Source organism: Phyllostomus hastatus, unplaced genomic scaffold (genome assembly GCF_019186645.2).
Source record: "Phyllostomus hastatus isolate PE091 unplaced genomic scaffold, TTU_PhHast_1.1 phas_contig_5, whole genome shotgun sequence".
Classification (NCBI taxonomy): domain Eukaryota; kingdom Metazoa; phylum Chordata; class Mammalia; order Chiroptera; family Phyllostomidae; genus Phyllostomus; species Phyllostomus hastatus.
Window position 1 is genome coordinate 4,941,893 of NW_025333897.1, and position 25,825 is coordinate 4,967,717.

General features: G+C 40.4%; 1 pseudogene; it reads right to left on the minus strand.

Moving 5' to 3' along the window:
• Positions 1–1,778: 1,778 nt before the first annotated feature.
• LOC123823863 lies at positions 1,779–2,414 on the minus strand (annotated as a pseudogene).
• Positions 2,415–25,825: the final 23,411 nt, after the last annotated feature.

Genomic DNA, 25,825 nt, shown 5'->3' on the forward strand with positions numbered 1-25,825 from the left:
CCTGTGGATAACATCAAGTAAGGACTTATTGTATGACAATGATGAAAAAGGACAAACTCCTGTCACATGCAAACTACTTGATAAATATCAAAAAATAAATATTAGTCAAAATAAGCCAGCCACAAAAGCTTACATATGCATGATTCTATTTATGTGAAGTTCATAACCCCTATGTCTACTTTTGGTGGGGGCAGTGAAAGACTAACAGAGTACAAGCAAAGCTATTGGGGTACTAGAAATGATCCATGTCTTGATCTGTGTGGTGGTTAACCACATACATACATACATGGAAAAATTCACTGTGCTGTACATATAATAGTTATGTGTTTTGTGTGTGTCAGTTGTATGGCATTAAAAAGAAAACTAAACAAAGTGTCTGTTTTTGAGCATGATTATTCAGTTCTGTGGATATGTTTGCCTATTTTCTGGGCCAAAGCTATACTCTTAGTCACTGAACTTTCTAGTAGGTTTTATGTCTACAAAATAAGTCCAATATTTTTGCACATATATGCTTCCAGGTGAACTTTAGGACCAATTTTTCAAATTCTTTAGAAAAATTCTATTGGAATATTTATTGGGATTATGCCAATTTGTAGCTCATTAGAAGAGCACTTATGTCTCCACAATATTGACTCTTTCCATTCAATTAATATGGTTCATTTATTCAGGAATTAGGAATCAAGCATGAAACTATTCCTCACACAGGGCTCGAATATTTTTAGCATATTATGTATATGATGTATATTAAGCAATTATGGTTTCTATTGCTATTTAAAAAAAAAACATTTATCCCATAACATTCTCTAATCATTGCTGATAATTAAAAGACTGTAAAAAAAAATCTTGCCCTGACTGGGCGGCTCTCTTGGTTGTATGTCATCCTACAAAGTGAAAGGTTGCCAGTTCAGTTCCTGGTCAGGGCACATACCTGGGCTTCAGGCTCAGTCCCCAGTCAGGGTGCTTGCAAGAGGCAGCCAATAGACAAATGCTTCTCTCACACATTAATTTTTCTCTTCCTCTCTTTTCCCTCACATCCCCTCTTTCTAAAAGTAAATAAAATCTTTTTTTTAATCTGGCCATCTTGCTTAACTCCTTCATTCATTTTTGTAGTTTTTCACTTGATTCTTTTAATTTCTGGGTTGTGAGTAAAGCATTAAAATCTTTCCTTCTTTGTATGAGAATCTGACTTCTGGTTAATTTTCTATGTTTTCCTCAAAACAGATAAAGATGGTATGTGTCAACTATGTTAGTAGGCAACATTGCTTATAATAAAAGTGATTGCTGGTTTTTGAATTTTATTTGGACTGGGAGTCACCATAACCTTGGGTTCCTTTTCTCACCAGCAAGCCCTTTCAGGGGACCCTGGAAGCCAGGCTTGTAGAGTTGTAACTGGAGACACTGTTTACTGGATGACATGAAATCAGGGCAACTTGTGCACCTGCTCAGTGTGGATCTTGCCTTTTTCTAAGTTCTTAGTTTATTAATCCTCTCGTGAAAAATCTGCACAGTCACCAAAGATAAAGTCACTGAAGAATCTTTATTCCTTCTGTTGTTCCATCTCCAGCTCACTTTTCTAAAGGTTTTATTTATTTACTTTTAGATAGAGAAAGGAAGGTAAAATGAGAGGGAGAGAAACATCCATCAGTTGCCTCTCATACACCCGCAACCAAAGACCTGGCCTGCAACCCAGGAATGTCCTGACCAAGAATCGAACCAGTGACCTTTTGGTCTGTGGGATGACACCCAAACCACGGAGCCACATCAGTCAGAGCTCCAGCTCACTTTTTGCCAGCACCAATACTGGCTTTTGTAGTTCCCCTGAGTTTCCTCATTCTGTTCTTGTGTTCCTTTCTATGATTTCTGGAGGTCTTCCTTTCATACAGGCCATGTCTTGCAAGTCTATATTTGGATTCTTTTTTCTCTGCATAATCCAAAGAATCAAAAATCATGCCAAAGCCAGTTGTCTTTACACCACCAGAATAAGTTCTGAACTCAAATACAAAGATGAGCCCTGGCCGATGTTGCTCAGTTGGTGGGAGCAACATCCCTTAAACTGAAAGGCCATAGGTTCAATTCCCAGTCAGGGGACATACCTAGATTGTGGGTTCAGTCCCAAATCGGGGCACATACAAGAGGCACTCTATCGATGTTTCTCTCACATTGATGTTTCTTCCCTCTCTTTCCCCCTCCTTTCCCTTCTCTCTAAAATCAATAAGCATATCCTCAGGTGCGGGTTTAAAAAAAAAAGATGATATCTGGTATAGTCTTATACATTTAGGCTACTTTTTCCTGAATTTCTGTCTTAGGTATTATTGCTTTCCCCTTAGGGTGAAGGACGTTGATGATCATTTTTTCCACTGAAGCAGTCTGTTGGTCATGAACTTCCTGTTCTGGATAGTTACTATGTCATTCATGATGGTGGCTGGTCTTCAAGCAGCCAGGGAGGAAAAGGATCTTGTCTTCTTGCACCTAAAAAGTCTGCTGAGTAAACTACTACAAAGATTTCCACTGCCAGGAATATCTGACACTGCCTTGCTGGCATGTGTGCTTCCTGCCCTATGTCCTTACAAATAGGCTAGGTCATGTGTGGCCTCCAGTAGTCTTATGGGTCTGAAAGTCTAGTCGAATCTAAGAAGACTGTCCTGTAGGCATTGCAGAGTGGTGGCAACAGTCAGGTAGATTTTCACACCCTCAATTCAATTTGACCAATGGACTATGAGATAAAGGAATAAAGAACGAAATGCTGGCAAGGCACCGAAAGCCTTGTCACTTACTCTTTCTCTAATATTGAAAGCTCTGTAATATATGATGGGATAAATCATCCCCTTGCGGAGCAGATGCGGGTTGGAGTAAAACCAAATTCACACTAAGAACTACTCACTGTTCATGAAAGGGACGTGGCCAGAAACCCAGCTGCAGCTGGGCTACAGGAATAAACTGATGTCTGGCTGAGTGGGTGTTGGACAGTGGCTGTGAAGACAAAAGAATCCACCCAAAGATTCCATGCTTGTGATGGGACTGCCATCTGATAAAGCAGGTACTGACTCCACGTGTAGAAATGTTTGAGAGCACCCAAGAGAGTAGAGGACAAAAGCAGACAAATGACTGTGTGGTGGCCAGCAGGTCCAAGAAGGCCTACAATGAAAACAGTTTAATAGGATTCCCAGGCACTGATAAAAGGTTAAGGAAAGCTCTTCATGTGTGTTAATGACAGACCACCCCCAATCTGGCAAAGGCTATGGACTGAGTGCTGAATGAATGTAAGGCTGCGCTGAAGCCTGACTGGTGTCCTCTGCTGCCACCTAGTGAAAAATTAATGGGAATGCAAACATGTCTAAAGTGCCAGATGAGATTTTTAAAGCAGTAATTGGTTATTTTAGAGGCCTAAAATGCACTTTTAAACTAAATAAGACCCTTGATTTACACATGGTATATGGAAAAAAAACACTTGTTCTTTAAAAAGTTAAATATATTTCAGCAGTAGTTTAGTTTTGCTAAAAATCTATCATGTGATATCATTTGATGTAAAATATGTGAAATTCCCATAATAAAAATGGCACTATAAAGACAGATGACCAAAGAATATTTCAGTCACACAGGATATTGAGTCGACAGTCTTACTCCACTGGGTAATAGAAATTTTGGAGATCACAAAATTCTCTAACTTGTCATATTTTTATTTAAGTGTTAACCAGGGGACTTCCAGTCAAGATGGTGGCATAAACACAAAACTTAAATCCTCCCACAACAACACCAAAATTACAACCAAACTACAGAACAACCATCATGCACAACAACCTGAAATCTTGCTGAATAGAAGTCCTACAAGTACGTATTTAAAGAAACCTCATCAAGACTGATAGGATGGGTGGAGACATGGAATGGGCTAATTCTCCACTTGCGGTGGTTTAAAATTGGGAGGGATATCTTGGCTGCAAAAGTCCCCCCAGAGTAGCAAGGAGTCCCAGCCCCACACCAGGCACCCCCAGCCCAGGGTTCTAGTGCCAGAAAAAGAAGTCTCCATAATTTCTGGCTATAAATACCAGTAGGAATTAAGACTGAGGGAGACAGAGGGCTTCCAGAGTCCCAGGCAGTTCCTTTTAAAGGGCCCACATATGGACCTATTCAAACTCACTCCCTCTGAGCTCCAGTGCTCAGATATAAGCTTGGGGAAAAAAGGACATATGGGGGAAATTGAATTGTTCACATCAGGGGAAGAGTTGGGGGTTAGCTTCCCACCAGACACAAGTGCTGGTAGAGGCCATTGTTCCTTTTCTGAGAAACCCCTGCCACAAAGCCAACAGGCAGATGCCATGTCTGAGTCTCCATCAAGCTGGCTCACATTGTTTGCCCCACCCTGGTATTCCCTAAGATCCCATGCCCCCCTCCACAACTTGCAGATCCACACAAACCATTCCCAGAGGCTTTTCTATACAACTGGCCTCTCTTGTCTCATGCTTCAGACTTTCCTAAAATCTCTCAAACAAGCACCAGCTGACTTCTGCATACCTTGTACCTCTAAGTGGCCCCAGGGCTAACACTAACAGTAGCTGGCCTTGGGTCACAGCTTCCCTTGTCCTGGACACCTCCCAGCCCAGCCCAAGTAACAGCCATCTGCAGATCGTTCTATAGCTCATGCTGGCTGGCCCCAGGTAAGGCACAGACAGTAGCTGACCTTGGACCTACCAGGAGGCCCCAGAACCAGTATACCTGGTGATCAGCTTCAGACCACACCAAGTTACAACCCAACCACCTCCATGAGCTACACACTCAAGGGGCAAAATCAGTGAGCACCAAAGCCCCACTGAAACATGTCCTGCTCCACAAGGTTGACTCCTCCACAGCAGCTCCTCTGCTGTAGTTGCAGCCAGTCCTCCCAGGCAATTAACCTGGGAATCAATCCCTCCCAACAGCAATGATTGCTGTTGATTCCAACAGCAATCAAGGCTCAAACTACAACAGGACAGTGCACACAGCCCACACAGGGGACCACCAGAACACCCAGATCGAGTAACTGGGGCAGCTGTGCCACTGGGCCATATAGGACACCTACCATAAACCTGGGCCATAAAGTCACCCTACCAAGTCCAAGAGATGTGACAGCTCTACCTATGACGTAGAAACAAACACAGGAAATCTTCCAAAATGAGGAGACAAAGAAAAAGGTCCCAAATGAAAACACAGGTTTTCCAAATCTCCAAATTTCCAAAGAAATAACTAAATGAAGTGGAGGCAAGCAAACCACCAGATAGAGAGTTCAAAATAATGGTTATAAGGATGGTCAAAGAGCTTAGTTAGAACTTCAAAGGCATGAAAAAGGACATAGAAACCATAAAAAAGAACCAGTCAGAAATGAAGGATACAATGACTGAAATGAATTAACAGTAAAGTAGATGACGTCAAGAATCAAATCAGCGATTTGGAATATAAGAAAGCAAAAAATTCCCAATCAAAATAGCAAATAGCAGGATCCCCCAAAAATGAAGAATCCCCCAAAAATGAAGATAGTGTAAGGATCCTCTGGGACAACTTCAAGTGTACCAACATTCATATTATGGGGGAGCAAGAAAGAGAAAAAGAAGACTAAGAAATTGAAAACCTACTTGAAAAAATAACTCCAGAACACTTTCCTTACCTGGTGAAGGAAATAGACACAGGTCCAGGAAGCACAGAGAGTCCCAAACAAGATGAACCCAAAGAGGCCCACTCCAAGACACATAATTAAAATGCCAAAGTTTAAGACAAAGAGAGAATCTTAAAAGCAGCAACAGAAAAATAGTTAGTTACCTTCAAGAGTGCTCTCATAAGACTGTGAGATGATTTCTCACACAAACTCTGTAGGCCAGAAGAGATTGGCACAAAATATTCAAAATGATGAAGAGCAAGAACTTTACAAACAAGATTACTCTGCACAGCAAAGCTATCATTTAGAATCAAAGGAGAAATAAAGAGCTTCTCAGATAAGAAAAAGCAAAGGGAGTTCATTACCACCAAACCAGTTTATATGACATATTAAAAGGTCTTTTTTAAGAAAAGAAAAAAAAACAGCCAAGATGGAGGTGTAGGTAGATACACTTTGCTTCTTCACACTTTGCTTCTTCACACAACCAAAAAGGATAACAACCAATTTGAAAACAAAAAACAACCAGGACTTCAAGAAAATCAAATTGTATGGAAGTCTGACAACCAAGGAGTTAAAGGAATACTCATCCAGACTGGTAGAAGGGGAGGAGATGGGAGGCTGAGGTGGTGAGGACTCACTCAACAAGGCTGCGGCTAGCAGACTGGGATATCCCACATTTGCATGCGGATAAGTTGGGAGGAACAACTGGGGAGTGAGACAGACTGAACAACCCAGGGTCTCAGCATGGAAAAATAAGCCTTCAAAACCTCTGGCTGTAAAAATCTGTGGGGATTGTGGTGGTGGGAGAAATTCCCAGTCTCACAAGAGAGTCCGTTGGAAGAGCCCACAGGATCCTAGAATGCACACAAGCCCACCCACCCAGGAATCAGCACCTAAACTGCACAGTCCACTGTGGGAAGTGAGGGAAATGACTGAAAGGGGGCAAGAGCCAAGAAAGTGTCACTATTCTGTCTCTGACCCCTCCCCCACATACAGTGTCACAATAGGGCAAAGTGGGATTCCCTGCCCTGGCAAATATCTAAAGCTCTACCCCTTAAGATACAACAGGCATTCTGAGACAAAGATATATGGCCCAAATGAAACAACAGATCAAAACTCCAAAAAAAGAACTAAGTGATGAGGAGATAGACAACCTATCAGGTGCAAAGTTCAAAACACTGACAATCAGGGTACTCACAGAAATGATTGAGTATGGACACAACATAGAGGAAGAAGAGAAGACTATGCAAAGTGAAAGAAAAATATACAGGGAACCAACAGTGAAGGGAAGGAAACTGAGACTCATATCAAAGATTTGAACAGAAGGAAGAAATGAACATTCAACCAAAACAGAATAAAGAAACAGGAATTCAGAAAAATGAGGAGATGCTGAGGAATCTCTGGGACAACATTAAACATTCCAATATCTGAATCATAGGGCTGTTATAGGGAACTGATTAGTATGGCAATGGTGAATGTAGCCCAGTATCGATCCAGAAAACTGATCAATGCTAGGTGGCACACAGGAGCCAAGTGTGCAGATCGGCTTTCCCATGGGGAATCAGCCATGCATTGTACCTAAGCTGCTATGAGACTTGCTTTTGGTAAAACTCCATCACCCTGAGTTAAGACTGCAGATGTTTAATGTATCTCTCTGAAGCAACTCCCTAAAGTCTGTGCTAAGATGTCCCAAGGACAAAATGTAACCAAATCAATCATTTTTATCATTCCTTTGCATTTGCAACTTTTCTCCTTTTTTTTTGTTATCTGTAAGAAATAATCACTTAACTGAATCTAGAGATAATGAGAACTTTCTTTAATGTGATGTGACTGGAAACCAATAAAAGCCTGTCCAGGCAAGGGTTGAGGTGTTCTCCCCTTGAGAGAGTGGCTGTGCTATCCCTTTTTCTCCACAGGACTCAGTAGTCCATGTGAATTTGTGTACCGCATCCACAACACACAGACTCTGGAGGGCCAGAGTCTACATCAGGCTGCCAGAAGGAGTAAAGGAAGAGCAGAAATTGAAAACTTATTTGAAAAAATAATGAAGGAAAACTTCCCCAATCTGGCAAAGGAACTAGACATGCAAGTCCAGGAAACAGAGAGTCCCAAAGAAGGTGGACCCAAGGAGAAACATACCAAGACACATCATAATTACATTACCCAAGATTAAAGATAAGAAGAGAATCTTAACAGCAGCAAAAGAAAAGGAGACAGTTATCTACAAAAGAGCTCCCATAAGACTGTCAGCTGATTTCTCAAAAGAAATCTTACAGGCAAGAAGGGACTAGAAAGAAGTATTCAAAGTCATGAAAGGCAAGGACCTACACTGAAGATTACTCTCTCCAACAAAGTTATCATTTACAATGGAAGGGCAGATAAAGTGCTCCCCGGATAAGATAAAGTTAAAGGAATTCATCACCACCAAGCCCTTATTATGTGAAATGTTAAAGGGACTTATCTAAGAAGAAGATGATCAAAACTATGAATAGTAAAATGGCAACAAACTCACAACTGTCAACAATTGAACCTAGGGAAAAAAAACTAAGCAAACAACTAGAACAGGAACAGAATCACAGAAATGGAGATCACATGGAGGGTTATCAGCAGAGAGGGGGAGGGCGATGAATGAGGGAAAAGGTACAGGAAATAAGAAGCATAATCGATAGTCACAAAAAAGACAGGGGGAGTTTAAGAATAGTATAGGAAATGGAGCAGCCAAAGAATGTATATGTCTGACCCATGGACATGAACTAAGGGGTGGGAATATGGGAGGGAAGGTGGTGCTGGTTGGAGGGGAATAAAGGAGGGGATGGGACAACTTTAATAGCATAACCAATAAAATATATTTAAAAGGTCAAAATATGAACATTAAATGGTAATAAATACACATCTATCAGCAATTGAATCTAAAAATCAAGCAGAACTGAAACAGATTCATAGATACAGGGAACATTGTGATGGTTACCAAAAGGGAATGGGGCTAAGGGGATGGATGAAAAGGGTAAAGGGATGGAGAAGTACAAACTGGTTGTTACAGAATAGTCATTGGGATATAAAGTACAGCATAGAAAACATAGTCAATAATCTTTTTTTTTTTTAGTTTTTTTAAAAGATTTTATTTATTTGTATTTAGAGAGAAGGAAAGGGAGGGAGAAAGAGAGGGAGAGAAACAACAATGTGTTGTTGCCTCTCATGCACCTCCAACCGGGGACCTGGCCCGCAACCCAGGCATGTACCCTGACTGAGAATCAAACCAGGGAACCTTTGGTTCATAGGCCAGAGCTCAATCCACTGAGCCACACCAGCCAGGGCCAATAATTCTAATAACTATGTATGGTATCAGATAAGTATGAGATGTATGGAGATATTCACTTAGTTATATAATGTCTAATCACTAGGGTGTACATCTGAAACTAATACAGTATTGTATATCAACTGTAATTTTAAAATAAAAATGATTTAAAAATAAGTGAATGGGTATCAAAAAAAGATTAACAACAACAAGGAAAGAACAGCCCCGACTGGTGTGGCTTAGCTGGTTGGGCTTCATCCCACAAAGCAAAAGGTAGCAAGTTCAGTTTCCTCTAGGGCACATGCCTAGGTTGCAGGTTTGGTCCTTGGTCAGGGTGCATATGAGAGGAAACCAATCATTATTTCTCTTTCACATCAATGTTTCTTTCCCTCTCTCCTAGCCTTCCTCTCCCTCTATAAATAAATAAATAAATAAATAAATAAATAAATAAATAAATAAATAAATAAATACAACTGGATATTCCTAGGGGAAAAGAACTTTGCTTCAACTCATTTCACACCACAAATAAAAATTTATTTGAAATGGAAAAATTAGGAAAAGATTAATTAGCTTTAAAATGGTTAGGATATAATAAGATGAAAACGTACATAATGATTGTAATCATGTTAAAACACTTAAGCATTTTGACAAAAACTAGTAGGAATTAAAAATGAAAATGGATTAGGGTGCCATGCTCACAGATTATTTGCTTTTCCCTATTTTCCAAAACTTTGATTTTTATTTGTTTTATAATGTCCAATCTGGGACATAATGAAGTTCAACATCAGTCAGCGCAAAGTTCCAGGATAGCTCACCCCCAGTCCCTTAAGACTGAACAGTGCTTACTAAATTCTCCATGACACATCCAAATGGTAGAATGCTATGCAGATAGTTTTGAATTTAGAAAAACATATAATGGCAGAGAGAAATATTGATAGCATATGGTTAAATATATGATTCCAATTTTACTTGGACAAACAGATGATTGACTGATCGATAGACATGTGACAGAGAACTATGACTGTTGGAATATATACCAAAACTAATATCTCCAGGTGGTACAATCTCAGATGAGTTTAATTTTCTTTTGTGTGTTTTCTTATAGTTTCCAGAATTTCTACAATGAATGTATTTTATATTTGTAATTATAAACTATAAACATTATTTTTAAAACTAAAAAAACCTTCTCTGGCTGGTGTGGCTCAGTGAATTGAGTACTGGCCTGTGAACCAAAGGGTCAAAGGCTTCCCTTGCAGAGACCTGGGAAGCTATGGTTGTGAAACTGTTGTAAGAATGTCTCCTGTGAGGCATGAGACTTTTAAATCAGAGCAGCTATCGCATAAATAACTGATGTGGATCTCACTGTCTTACACCTACTGAGTGAACTGTGGCAAAGACCTTGCTGCAAAGAACACCTGAAGCTGCCCTGCTGATAGCTGTGGGTCCTGCCCTGTATCTTTCTAACTAGACTGAGTGTGGTTTGTGATCACCTTGTAAGTCTGAATAAGCCTAAGAACACCTCTGAGGGGCCTTGCATAGGTAATTACATCAGATGCCAAAAATGGGTTTTTTTCTTTTCCTTTCCATAACTATACTAATTTTCTTTTCATTTACTTATTATAAATTGTTGAATTATGATGAACATAACTTGGGGGAGGGGTGAAGATGAGACAGGAAATGCCTTGTTCCCACATTTTATTTTTTCACTTTTTATTATGAAATAATTTTGAACTTGTAGAAAAGTTGCAAAAAGAATATAAAGAACTCCTAGAAAGACTTCACTAGCTGTTAACATTTTGCCACATTTGCTTTATTTCATTTTCATTTTCTCTCTACATAAATATGTATTATTACTATTATAGAGTAAGTGGCAGCCATCATATCCCTTTACCCTTAAACACTTTATTGTGTATTTTCTAAAAATAAAAATCTATTTACATAATCAGAGTATAATTCTCAAGTTGGGAATTAACATTAATACAATGCTATTACCTAATTAACAGACCCTTGAAATTGTACCAGTTGTATCAATATTGTTTATTATAGCACATGTTTTCCTGGTCCCAGATGCAATATTCTAGCTGTCTCCTTGCTTTTAGTTGTCATGCCTCCTTAGTCCTCTTTAGCTGGGAATAGCTCCTCATCCCTTCTTTTGTCTTTCATGGCATGGGCCTTTTGTTATAACAGAATATCCTTTAGCTTAGATTTGTCTGATGTTTCCTAATGGTTGGATTCAAGTTTGGGGCCCCTAACCTAGGGAACTTCACTCTGGCCCTCCCCTAGCTGCATCCCTCAAGCCTGGCGCCAAAGAGGGGAAGTCCACTGGAGCCTGCCACACCCCTTCTAGAGCGGGTGTCAGCAAACTTTTTCTTTAAATGGCCAGAGAGTAAATACTTTAGGCTTTGCAAGCCAAATGATCTCTGTTGTAGCTGAGCCCTGATTGCTGTTTATACGTCAATGGAAGGGGTTAATTCCCATCTGATTAGCTGCAAAGATTGACTACTACCACTATTGAGGATCTGCTGTGCACAGGCCAACTCCACAGAATAGGACTTGCTTCATTGGGGATCTGGTGAAACCATTCCTTGAGTGTGTTGCTTGTGAAGGTGGTTGGGTGGTGCTTCAGTGTGGTCTGAAGCTGTTCACTGGATCTGCTGACCCTGAGTGCTACTGGGTGGTGCAAACCAATGTCAACTGCCATTCATGACCTATTTGGGGCCACCCAGCATGAGCTACAGAGAGATCCGCAGATGGCTGCTACTGGTGCTGGGCTTAGGAGTGCCCAGGAGAGGCCAAGCTGTGAACTAAGGGCAGCTGTGGCTAGTATGGGGCCTCAAGTCACTTAGAAAGAGGTACAGGGCACGTGGAGGCCAGAAGTTGCTTGTTTGAAAGATTTTAGAAAAATCCACAGCATGAGCCAAGACAGGCCATTTGTATGGAAAACCCACTGGAAACAGCTTGGGTGTGCCAACAGTGTTAGACAAGTTGATGGAGACTCAGACATGGCACTTGTCTGCCAGCTCTTTGGGGGCAGTGCTCAGCAAAGAAATAATGGCCTCTGTCATCCAGCATTTCTCTCTGAGAGAAAGCTGCCCTGTTAGTCCTCACCCTGATGCCAAACTATTCATTTCCTCCCATAGGTCCTGGTGCCTTTCCAGATGCTGCCCCAGTGCTAGAGCTCAGAGACTGTGAGTCCAAGTAAGTCCATGCATAGGCCCTTTAAGAGGAATGCCTGGAACTTCAGAAATCTTCTGTCTCATTCAGCTACAATCCCCACGGGTTTTCATAGCCAGAAGTTATCGGGGCTTCTCTTCCTGGCACTTGAGCCCCCACTTGGGGGACCTGCTGTAGAGCTGGGACCCCTGGGTCCTCAGTGGAGACCCCTGGATCCTCTCCCCGGTAGAGATAGCCCTCCCATTTTAACTGACATATGTGGATGTGGGACCAGCCCATTTTGTGTCTCTGCCCCACCTACCAGTCTCCATGTGGCTTCTTTTTTTTATCCTTAGTTATAGGACTTCTGTTCAGCTAGACTTCAGTCAGTTCTGAATGATGGTTAGTTATTATCTTGATGTGGTTGTAGAAAATGCAAGCACTGCATTTATCTACTCTGCCCTCTTCTAAAATTTCTGTTTTTGCTCTACCTCAAATACTAATTAATTGTATGGTCTGATGCTTAACCTGACTTATTGAGATATAAGTAAGTAAATTATGAAAATAGGAATAACTATTGGCAAATAAAAGTGACAGAGTAAGTCACTATATTATTACAAAACACTTTAATAAAAATTGCCTTTTCTTAAAAAAAGATTTCATTTATTTTTAGAAAGAGTGGAAGGAAGAGAAAACAAGAGGGAGAGAAACATCAATGTGTGAGAGAAACAGTTCAAATGTGGGTAACTGGGGAGGCTGTTCTACTGGGCCCTATAGGATACCTACTACACTAGGCCATGCTTCCAAGACCAGGAGATGTAGCAGCTCTACCTACTACATAGAAACAAACACAGGGAGGCAGCCAACATGAAGTAACAAAGAAGCATGTCCCAAATGAAAGAACAGAACAAACCTCCAGAAAAAGAACTAAACAAAATGAAAACAAGCAATCTATAGATGCAGAGTACAAAACACTGGTCATAAGGGTGCTCAACGAACTTAGGGGAAGAGTAGAGAAATGTAGTGAAAACTTCAACAAAAAGATAGAAAACGTAAAAAATAACCAGGCATAAAACAGTCAGAAATGAAGACTACAGTAACTGAAGTGAAAAATTATTATAGGGAATCAAAAATAGGGTAGGTAAAGCAAAGGACTAAATCAGTGATTTCAAAGAGAAGGAAGGAGAAAACACACAATTAGAACATCAAAAATTAACCCAAAAATATAAAGGATAGTATGACTAGCCTTGGGACAACTTCAAGCATACCAACATTTGCATCATGGGAGTGACAGAAGGAAAAGAGAAAGAGCAAGAAATTGAAAACTTATTTTATAATATAATAATGAAAAACTCCTCTAACCTGGTGAAGAAAATAGACACACAAGTCCAGGAATGCAGAGAATTCCAAACAAGATAAACCCAAAGAGGCCCACACCACAACACATCATAATTAAAATGCCAAAGATTAAAGACAAAGAAAGAATCTTAAAAGCAGCAAGAGAAAACAGTTAGTTGCCTACAAGGGGGTTCCTGTAAGACTGTCGGCATATTTTTCAACAGAAACTTTGTAGGCCAGAAGGGATTGGCACAAAATATTCAGAGTGAGGAAAAGCAAGGGCCTAAAACAAAGATTACTCTACCAAGCAAAGCTGTCATTTACAATCAAAGGACAGATGAAGAGCTTCCCAGACAATAAAAAGTTAAAGGAGTTCATGCCACAAAACCAGAATTTAAAGAAATGTTTAAGGGTATCTTTCATGAGGAATAAGAAAAAATTAAAATATGAATAATAAAATGACAACAAATATATATCTATCAACAATTACTTTAAATACAAATGAGTAAATGCTGTAATGAAAAAACCTATGGTGGCTCAATGGATAACAAAACAAGGCCCTTACATATGTTGTACAGAAGAGACCCACTTCAGATCAAAAGACACACATAGAGTGAAAGTAATGGGTTGGAAAAAGATATTTTATGAAAATGGAAATAAAAAAACTGAGGTAGCAATACTTATACCAGACAAAACAGACTTTAAAACAAAAGCTACAAGAGGTGAAGAAGGATCCAGCAATTTCAATTCTGTGTACTTATTTAAAAAACCCCAAAACACTGAATTGAAGATATATACACCCATATGTTCATTTCGGCATTATTTATAATAGCCAAGATACAGAAGCAACCTATATGTCCATCAATAGATGAATGGCTGAAGAGATGGTACATATATACAATGGAATATGACTCAGCCATTAAAAAGAATGAAATCTTGCCATCTGCAGCAACATGGATGGACCTAGAGGGTATTATACTGAGTGAAATAAGTCAGATAGAGAAAGATAAATGCCAGAGGGTTTCACTTACATGCATAACTGTTGGGAACCACCCTACCTGGTTTCAAAAGCTGTAACCCGCTCCCATGGCTAAGGCTGAATGAGCGACCTTTGGACCGTAAGCCACTAAGGAGACAAAGCTTATCTCCCTGGCAGGGGCACCACTTCTGCTCCTTTTTCTTCACCCTGCCTGGTCCCCAATGCTTGATTGGTTAGCCATTGACGGGTAAGACTCCTCAAGGGAAGAATGGTCTCAGACAGGCACGATCACGGGGAGCCCCCAGGGAAGGACTTAGGGGGCTATAGCAAAAGGGGGTGATGGACCCTCGCCCCTTGACTTTAACGCAGCCTGAGTCCTCATTCTGTCTGCAAGAAGCCTCTTGGCTTCTAATCTCTTCACTGCCTTGCTGCCACTGCCTGACTTAAGCCTGAAACAGTGATAAAGGGCGGTTCAGCCCTGTGCTGGAAAGGGCGGGTTCCCCGGGTGATCAGGCCTAAGAAAGAATACATAAAATCCTGTGAAACCTACTTTGCTAAGAATGCTCTCAATTAAGTGATAAGGGTCCAAGCAGGAAATGAGTGTGTTTCCCAAAGTTTTGTAGCCCTTTAGCTAACAGACCCTGACTCAGAATAGGCCCTCAGAGTTCTTTGTATGCTATCTATTGTTTGACCCTTACTGCCTAACAATGATTAATGAGCTTTACCTGTATTCCTGTGCAAAATGAACCTAATAAAAGCCCTTTGAGGAAAAGGCTCTTGGCCCTTCTCCTTTGAGAGATAGGCCGCCTTTCCTCCCCAAGCAGGTCGTGTCTTGGTAGACTTATTCTCATCCATGGAGGCCAGGGGGGCCCTGCAGGTGGAGCCCTGCAGGTGGAGCCCCCACCCACATAATCTACAAAACAAAATAGAACAGAGACAGACTCATAGATAGAGAGAACATTTTGACAGTTTCTATATGGGACAGGATTAGGAGGGGTGAGTGAAAAAGGTGTAGGGATTAAGAAGTACAAATTGGTAGTTACAAAATAGTCACAGGGTGTAAGAGATAGCATAGGGAATACAGTCAATAATATTGTCATAACTATGTGTGGTGTCAGCTAGGTACTAGATTTATCAATGTGATCACTTCATAAATTATGTAAATGTCTAATATACCTGATGCCTGAAACTAATATAATGTACTTTAACTATAATTGAATTTTTTAAAAAACGGGAATTTTGCACATGATAAAGTAGAGCTGAACTAGTTATAGAGTAGATTGCTTTCTCTTCTAACTATAATAGAAAGACCTGAGATTTGGACTGAAAAGACTTGAGTATAAGTCTTGGCTTAGTTATTGACCACCTAAGGTCAAACCATCACCTTCCCTGGTCTTACTTTTCCATTCTGAAGAGAGGAGCATAATAACATTGTACTTGCTGTCTGCTCAACAACACTGGTCATGTGAAGATCACAAATGATAAAGTGCTTTGATTTTGTTTCTTTGTATTATGTTTAACTTTTTGTTGTGTTTTTCCCATTACCATTTAGTTCGCTTATGCCTCCAGCCCTACCCTCCTGCAATCACTTCACTGTTGTCCACGCCCCTGAGTCCTTTTTCCTTTTTGGCTCAATCCCTCCACTCTCTAACCTCCCCCGACCTTAGCTGTCATCCTGTTCTCTATCTATAAATCTGTCTGTATTTTGTTTGTCAATTCGGCTTGTTCCTTAGAGTCCACATATGAGTGAGATCATACAGTATTTGTCTTTCTCTAACTGTTTATTTTACTTGGTATAATGTTCTACAGGTCCATCCATACTGTCCAAAAGGGTAAAATTTTCTTCTTTTTTACAGCCAATTAGTATTCCACTGTGTAAATGTTCCACCATTGTTTTATCCACTCATCTACTAGTGGACATTTGGGCTGCTTCCATATGTTGGCAATTGTAAATAATGCTGCAATGAACATAAGCATGCTTAGGTTCTTTCAAATTAGTGTTTCAAATTAGTATCTTTTGGATATATTCCCAGAAGTAGGATCACTGGGTCAAAAGGCAGATCCCTGTTTAATTTTTTGGAGTATCTCCATACTCCTTCCAGATAAAATACTTTGTTAACTAGCATATTACATTAATATGCTAGTTGTTATCATCTTATGGACCTAAAGTCTGTTCATTGGATCATAATCCCTAATGCTGTAGTTGTATGGCTTTCCTTTGACAGATTTTATCTAGACTTCCCTAAACAGTAGCCATGTGCTGGAGAAGTCCTCTCTCTCTCTCTCTCTCTTTACTGGAGTTATACTTTGGCAATGAGTTCTTCCTTAAATGTTGCACCCTAGGTACTTAGCTTACTTCACCCTAGCCTGGCCCTGGTGCCTTGGAGAGAGATGCTTACAAAGGCTGCAGATGCAGGAATAAGCCACTGTAACTGTTTTCTGGCCTATTACGCTCTGATTACTGAAGTTCCATCATAGTGGGTCTCTACATTCCTCTGCATGGGGCTGACAGTGGGCCTAGAACTCATTAAATTTTTTAAAAAGATTTTATTTATTTGTTTTCAGAGAGGGGAAGGGAGGAGGAAAAAGAGGGAGAAAAACACCTATGCACTCGAGAGAAACATTGATTGGTTGCCTCTTGCAGGCTCCCAACCAAGGACCTGGCCAGCAAGCAAGGCATGTGCCCTAACCAGGAATCAAACCAGTGACCCTTTGGTTTGTGGAAGGATTCCCAACCCACTGAGCCACACCATTCTGGGCTAGAAATCATTGGATTTTAACTTCATGTCCCCAGTGTAGCTGTCCACACAGACTATTTCCCTATACAAACTTTATACTTTCACATACACTTCAGGAAAAAAAAAGTGCAGAGGCAGCTATGAAGCCCTTCTCCCTTTTGATTCTTGGACATGTGGGTCCATGCATCTCACTGAATTTGGGGAATTTTGAAATGCTCATCTTTGAAATATTTTTTCTATTCCACCCTTTTCCCACTCTCCTTTTAGGACTCTAAATACACATATATTGGAACACGTGATATTGTCCTGAAGGTCCCTGAGAATATCCATCTTTTTCAATCACTTTTTCCCTATACTTTATTTGAATAATTACTAATAACCTGTCTTCAAGTTGAGTGTCCTGTATTCTACAGTTCTGGTCTGCAATTAAATTTATCCATGGACATTTTGATTGCTGATAACCTTTATCCCTAAGCTTACTTGTAAGGCATAACCATTTTGGATTTCAGTAGAAAGCTTTAGGAATTCACCAAGCCCCTCCTATTTTTCAGAACTAAAACTTCAAACTTGTGTTGAAGTTTCTGCCTAAAATTCTAGCTAAAACTTGCAGCTGGGTTTCCTGAGGTCTTGCCCTGAGCATATTCCCTTTAGGAGTCAGCCAGAGATTTAAAGGGAATTTATATGCATATTTTATAGCTTCTCCCTATGACTCCCTCCTTTCTGGGATGCCCTCCCCCCGTCAATTTCCAGCTGTTTTGGCAATCCTAAAATCAAACTTGAGTCTCCAGCTAATAAGACAACCACTTTGTATTTTAGCTCCATTTTTCCATGTGTCATGTGTTGCTGATAACTGGAAGTACCCTCAGAGGAAAAGCCTGATAAATTAGAGCTAACCCAGTTTCCTTCCCTTCTTACAAGACTCAGTATCACATGGACAAAAACTAGGGAGAGGGTGGTAATGGGAGGGGAGTGGTTGGGTGGGTGGACTGGATTAGGAGTAAAAGGGAGAAAACTGTACTTGAACAATGATGAAAATAAAATAAAAAAAAAAGACTCAGTCTCTTCAGTTCCTACCTGCTTTAGATTGCTCACCATTGCCTTCAAGAAATAGCTTTTTTTTTGGTCCTGGGTTAATCATTATCATCAGCAGGTAAATGGATCCAATACAACGAGATACTGTCATTTCCAGAATTAAATCCCCATCTTTCACAGCATGTTGAAGGAATTACTTTCCATCAGACACTTGATTATAGTAAAATGATACACAGTAAAAATATAAATTTTAAATATTCCTTTTCTTTAAAAATAGTTTTTATTATGATAAAAATATGTATAACATAAAATTTACCATTTTTACCATTTTGAGTATATGATTTAGTGGCATTAAAAGTATTTACCTTATTGTACAACCATCACCACCATCCCACCTCCAGAACTTTTCTATCATCCCAAACTTAGATTTCATACCCTTGAAACAATAAAATTCCCCACAACTCCCTACTCCCAGCTTCTGGTAACCACCATTTGACTTTTTGCCTCTATAAATTTGGCTATTCTAGATACCTCATATCACTGGAATCATATAGTATTGATCCTTTTGTTGGAATATTCCTTTTTCAAAATGAATAAACTCCTGGTAAATGATGGGTCTTTAACCCCAGACTCTTATTTTCAAGTCCTCCCCCTTCTAAAATAATATAAAGGAGATAAAAGTGCAAATCCACAAGAGATGAGCATTTCAACAGAAATCAAGAGATGAGAAATTTCAACAGTTTTATTAAAGATGTTAAGGGTGGACACAAAGAACAAATATCGTATGATTTCACTTACATGAGGTATCTAGAGTAGTCAAATTCATAGAGACAGAAAGTAGAATAGTGATTTCCAGAAGCTGTGGGGAGGGGAGAATGGGGACAGAGTTTTGGTTAGAGTTGATGAAAAAGTTTTAGAGGTGGATGATGGTGATGGTTTCACAACAATGTGAATGTAGTTAATGCCACTAATATGTATACTTAAAAATAATGAAAATTATAAATTTTATGTTATGTATATTTTATTAAACACGCAAAAATGGGAAGTGGAGGTAACTGGTAAAGCCAAGTACAGGAGGCTAAGAACTGGAATGCACAAGGTGGGGAATGGAGGGGGAGGGAAACAGCAGCCAAGCAGGAGCAAATTATCCTTTTATCCCTATTACAGCCCACCGTAGCAAAGGGCAGGAAAAAGTCATGGGGCTGAATCTTAGATGCAGCACCCAGAAAAACTGCAGAGGTAATTCTGTAAAAAGTAACTGAACACCCCAAGACTTTCACAGCCAGTCTGACATTTAGAGGTTCACCAGTTAAACGTCTAGAGAGTGGCTTCCCACCTAATCACATTAAGCGAAGTCTCTCAATCAATGAAATTGCTACACAGAGGCCTCATCACAGAGATGATTTATGATCTCCTTTTCATATATGCTCCAAAGAAAGCATCCAACTTGAACAACTCTAAGATAAGCAAATAAAAAACATAACCAAGAAAGGGGCATCTGCATATATGGAACTGTCTGTATAGCAAAGGCCTTACACAATCAGAACAGGTACCACCTGGGCACAACAGGTGCACCTTACAATGCATACAACATAAACCTCAGTCCCACATGGATGAAATAAAAACCACTCAGGAATGGAAAAGAACTTTGAAATATCCTAAGCACTTGCCCTGTGAAGTAAACCTTCACTTATTATAGCTGAAAGTTAATAGATAATGCTTAAAATGGATGAATCAAGAAATGATGTAAACATACTACTTAGACACAAAGATAACCACCAAGAGAAACAGCTGAAAGAGTTAAAAGTGGTTGTTGTCTCTATAGGACCATGGTTGGGGAGAGGTAGGCTGGGAATAATTGTTATGCATCATAAGCCCTTCTACATGATTTGATGATTTAACCTTATGCATATATTAACAGCACTTTGATTTTTTTCCAAAGAAAATGACTGGAAGGTTTTTTTCTTGTGTAGCATTGTCTCATTCTGGAATTTTCCAATTAAGCTTTTGGCTAAACACATACATATGATAATGATAATTATTCAGGAATACGGGGGTTTGTAAAAACATTGTGTGCCATTAGAGTAATCAAGCTCAGCTCTAACACATCTTGGCTTCTGAGAATAATTAGACCACACTGGGGGCCCAGATGGGGTGTTTGAGAAAGCCATGTGCATCTTCCATAATAGTAACAAGAAAACATCACACAGAACTACTCAACTGACAATTGAAATTTGCATGTTAACTTAGTATACAAGAAGTGAATAAAAATGCTTAGATTGGGGCAAAACATTAGTTTAAAAACCAAACATAGAAGATAGTTACAGCAATAAATGTCCTACACAACTTATTTTAAATCCATGTGTATTAAAATACAATCTTTAAAGCTAGAAGTAGTTCCCTCTATACCTTAATTTTTTATTATTTTATTTATTTATTTTTAAAGCGAGGGAAAGAGAGGGAGAAAAAGAGAGAAACATCCATGCAAGAGAGAAACATAGATCTGTTGCCTCTCGTATGCATCCCAGAGATGACCAAACCCACAACCCAGGCATGTGCCCTGACTGGAAAATTGCACCTGTGACCTTTTGCTTTGTGACGGAACACACAACCAACTGAACCACACTGGTCAGGGCATATATCTTCTATTTTCAATAAGGGTCACCTCCTACAGTGAGCATCTTTGTTGTGAATTCACAAAATTCTTAAAAAATCATTAATCTATTAATTCATCAGACAGAGATATATTGCAAGTCTGTCTACTCTGTGCAAATTTTGGCATAGGTAGGTAGTTAGCTAGTTATTAGTAAAATAAGGAGGCAAAAGAAATCAGGTATTAAGAAGACTGCTTGTTTCACCTGGAAACTACAGCTTCACACACTCCAGGGATTGCAGCATTTCCCTGCCAAGGAAATTAATATCCCTCCCTCCCCCTTACAGGGACAAAAAAAACAGCTTTCAATCTCCCCAGTCCACCCACCCAGACTACAGCAGGGAGTGAAATGCTCATATGGCACATGCACAATGGGAGCCAAAATGGCAACCATAGTGGCTTGTCAGTCTAACCTAGGAAAAGAATAAATACATTGGTTAGGTGGGGGACCCATCGGAAGCTCATGAAAGCTTAAGAAGTTGATTGGTTACTTTGAAAAAGTACCCAGTCCTTCCCAAGCCCAAGGTAATATAATCCCAGCTAACAAAGCCCTTCTCTCTTGTCCAGTAACACTTACCCCCTTTTGTTTTTGCCTTTTCTTTGTAGCGCCATGTGGATCTAGCAGCCACCAGAGGCTGGTGGCTGATGGGCTCCAGAGAACTAAGCTCTAATGTGACACAGAAACTCTGGACATTGGCCTTTGTTTTGGCCTTGATGAAGACATCATTGTGCCTTTTCCATGGTAGGATGCACAGAGGCAGAACAATGGGAACCCAGAAGGGGCACTCTTTTGGTTTTGCATCTAGCACCACAAATAAATCTTACCACACCACAATCTCCCGTATGTGAGTCTCCTGGAGTGTTTTCCTTGCAATAAAGCAAGAACCCTACTTCCACCAGCAACACAAGGACCTGAGTTAGTGCTAAGAATGCAATGGTGGAAGGTACAAATAGTCCCTGCCCCCAGCACAACTTACAAACCAGTGTGGAATATAGATAAGTAGCAGCAATTTTACTACAATGTGATTAGCACAATGGCAGAGTTAGTACAGGCTGGATAGGATCATGTGGAAAGAGCAACTGTCTCCAATGACTGCTCTCATGATACAGTGAGATGGCTCCGAGACTAAAGTGGTATATAGGCTGAGAGCTACAATGGGAAGTCTCCAGAGAAGAATCTGAGAGACCTTTAACACAGCTTCTGGAAGGAAAGACAAAGGCTGGGGGTAGAGGGGAGAGTGGGGGAAAGAAAGGTGGAGTGGCAAGAGGTCAGATAGGAGAGTTCAGCAGGAGCCCATTCACACATTTATGTTTTATATATATATATTTTATTGATTATGCTATTACAGTTGTCCCATTCCCCCTCATTCATTTTCCTCCACCCTGCACACCCTCTCCCACCCACATTCGCCCTCTTTAGTTCATGTCCATGTGTCATAAGTTCTTTAGCTTCTACATTTCCCATACTATTCTTGCCCTCCCCCTGCCTATTTTCTACCTACCATCTATGCTACTTATTCTCCGTACCATTTCCCCATCTCTCCTCCTCCCATTCCCTTGTTGCTAACCCTCCATGTGATCTCCATTTCCGTGGTTCTATTCCTTTTCTAGTTGTTTGCTTAGTTTGTTTTCATTTTTGTTTTAGGTGTGGTTGTTAATGATTGTGAGTTTGCTGTCATCTTACTATCCATGTTTTTTATCTTCTTTTTCTTATCTTTTTTTTCTTAGTTATCTAAGAAATGTCCCTTTAACATCTCATAAAATAAGGACTTGGTGATGATGAACTCCTTTAATTTGACCTTATCTGAAAAGCACTCTATCTGCCCTTCCATTCTAAATGAGAGCTTTGCTGGATAGAGTAATCTGGGATGTAGGTCCTTGCCTTTCATGACTTGGAATACTTCTTTCCAGCCCCTTCTTGCCTGCAAGGTCTCTGTTGAGAAATCAGCTGACAGTCTGATGGGAACTCCTTTGTAGGTTACTGTCCCCTTATCTCTTGCTGCTTCTAGGATTCTCTCCTTCATTTTTACCTTGGCTAATGTAATTATGATGTGCCTTGGTGTGTTTCTTCTTGGGTCCAACTTCTTTGGGGCTCACTGAGCTTCCTGGACTTCCTGGAAGTCTATTTCCTTTGCCAGAATGGGGAAGTTCTCCTTTATTATTTGCTCAAATAAGTTTTCCAGTTGTTGCTCTTCCTCTTCCCTTTCTGGTACCCTTATAATTCGGATGTTGGAACGTTTAAAGATGTCCTGGAGGTTCCTAAGCTTCTCCTCGTTTTTTTGAATTCTTATTTCTCCATTCTTTCCTGTTTGGTTGTTTCTTTCTTCCTTCTGGTCCACTCTATTGTTTTGAGTCCCAGTTTCCTTCCCATCACTATTGGTTCTCCGTGCATCTTCCTTCATCTCTTTTATGGTAACCTGCATTTTTTTCATGTAATTTGCGCCCAAAGTCAACCAATTCTGTGAGCTTCCTGATCACCAGTGTTTTGAACTGTGAATCTGATAGATTGGCTATCTCTTAGTCACTCAAAAGGATGAGCCCTGGGGCATTGATCTGTGTTTCTGTTTGAGACATGTCTCTCTCTCTATCTCTCTCTCATTTATTTTTTTTTGGGGGGGGGGGGTCTGGTCACTCCGTTACAATGAGGGGCGGAGCCTTAGGTGTTCACCGGGCCGGGCACCCCAGTCGCTAGATTGTGACGTTGTATGCGGGGGCGGAGCGGGGGCGGAAACAATGGTGGTAGCTCCGTTCTCCTGGGACCTCAGTCCCTTCCCTGTGATCCTGGGCCGCGAGCTCTGCCCTGGCCCACAGTTGCCACCCCACTGGGTCCGCCAGGTGCCGCCTGTGCACTCAGGGTCCACCCGCTGCAATCTTGCATGCCCTGGAAGTCTTACGCATCCAGTTCTCCCCATTTGCGTGCTGAGACCCACGCCCGGCTGCTGCTCTCCGCCCCTCCTACTGGTCTGGATGAACGGGTCTACTTCAACTTCTTGGCTGTCCGACTTCCATTCAAATAAATTCTCTATCAGTTCTGGGTGTTATTTTGCCTCTAAATTGTTGTTGTTCTAATCTTGGTTGTGCGAGGAGGTACGGTGCATCCACCTATGCCTCCATCTTGCCGGAAGTCCTGATTTCTTATAAAAACTAAACCTTCAATAGATGTCATTTGCTTTTCTCTTTGTATCATTTAGCACATGCATGAACTGGGATAAACAGATTGGAAAAGAATAATCTAATCTGTTTTTATTAATCATGTTCTTTTTTAAGAATATTTTATTGCTTATGCTATTACAGTTGTTCCATTTTTTTTTCTCCCCTTTATCCCTCTCCAACCCTCACCTCCAGCATTACCCACCTACTTTATTCATGACCCTAGGTTGTACATATAAGTTCTTGGGCTTCTCCATTTCTTATACTATTCTTAACCTCCCCGTCTATTTTGTGCCTACCATTTATGCTTCTTATTCCCTGTACCTTTTTCTCCCATTCTTCTCCCACCCCCTCCCTGCTAAAAACTCTCCATTTCTGTTATCTGTTCCTGTTCTAGTTTTTTGCTTAATTTATTTTTGTTTTTTATTTTTAGGCTCAGTTGTTGATAGTTATAAGTTTGTTATTTTACTGTTCATATTTTTATCATCTTTTTCTTAGAGAAGTCCCTTTAACATTTCATACAATAAGCGTTTGGTAATAATGAATTCTTTTAACTTTACCTTATCTGGGAAGCACTTTATCTGCCCTTCCATTCTAAATGATAGCTGTGCTGCAGAGAGTAATCTTGGATGTAGGTCCTTGCCTTTCATGCCTTGGAATACTTCTTTCCAGTCCCTTCTTTCCTGTAAGGCCTCTGTTGAGAAATCAGCTGACAGTCTTATGGGAACTCTTTTGTAGGTAACTGTCTCCTTTTCTCTTGCTGCTGTTAAGATTCTCTCCTTATCTTTAATCTTGGCAAATGTAATTATGATGTGTCTTGGTGTGTTTCTCCTTGGGTCCAACTTCTTTGGGACTCTCTGAGCTTCCTGGACTTGCACTTCTAGTTCCTTTGCCAGATTGGGGAAGTTTTCCTTCATTATTTTTTCAAATAAGTTTTCAACTTCCTGCTCTTCCTCTTCTTCTTCTGGAACCCCTATGATTCTGATGTTGGAATATTTAAAGTTGTCCCAGAGATTCCTCAGCCTCTCTTCATTTTTCTGAATTTTTATTTCTTTATTCTATTTTGGTTGAATGTTTATTTCTTCCTTCTCCAAATTGTTATTTGAGTCCTGGTTTCCTTCCCTTCACTGTTGGATCCCTGTATATTTTTCTTTATTTCACTTTTCATGGCCTTCACTTCTTCCTCTATTTTGTGTCCATACTCAATCATTTCTGTGAGCATCCTGATCACCAGTGTTTTGAACTCTGCACCTGATAGGTTATCTATCTCCTCATCACTTAGTTATTTTTCTGGGGCTTTGATCTGTTCTTTCATTTGGGCCATATTTCTTTTTCTTGGTGCACCTGTTACATTATAAGGGGCAGAGTCTTAGGTATTCGCTAGGGTGGGGCAACCCACTTCACTGCATTATGGCACTGTATGTGGGGTAGGGGTCAGAGAGAGAACATTGACATTTGCTTGATCTTGCCCTGTTTCAGTCACTTCTCTTGCTTCCCAGAAGCAGATTGGGCCCTTCTGGTGCTGATTCCCAGGTATGTTTGTTTGTGTATTCTGGGACCCTGTGGGTACCTCCAAAGGACTCTCCTATGAGACTGGGAATTTCTTCTGCCATGGTAACTCCCACAGGTATTTACAGACAGGCAGAGGTTGTGCGGCTTTAGTTTCCCACACTGGAACCCTGGATTGCAGCATTTGTTTCCTCTCCTCTTATTCCTCCCAGCTTATCCACACATGAATGTGGGATATCCAAGTTCACCTGCCACCATCTCACCTGCCCAGTCCATCAGCCCTGTTGAGCATCCTTGCCACCCTGGCTTCCCATCTCCACCCCTCCTACCAGTCTGGATGAATGTTTCTTCACAG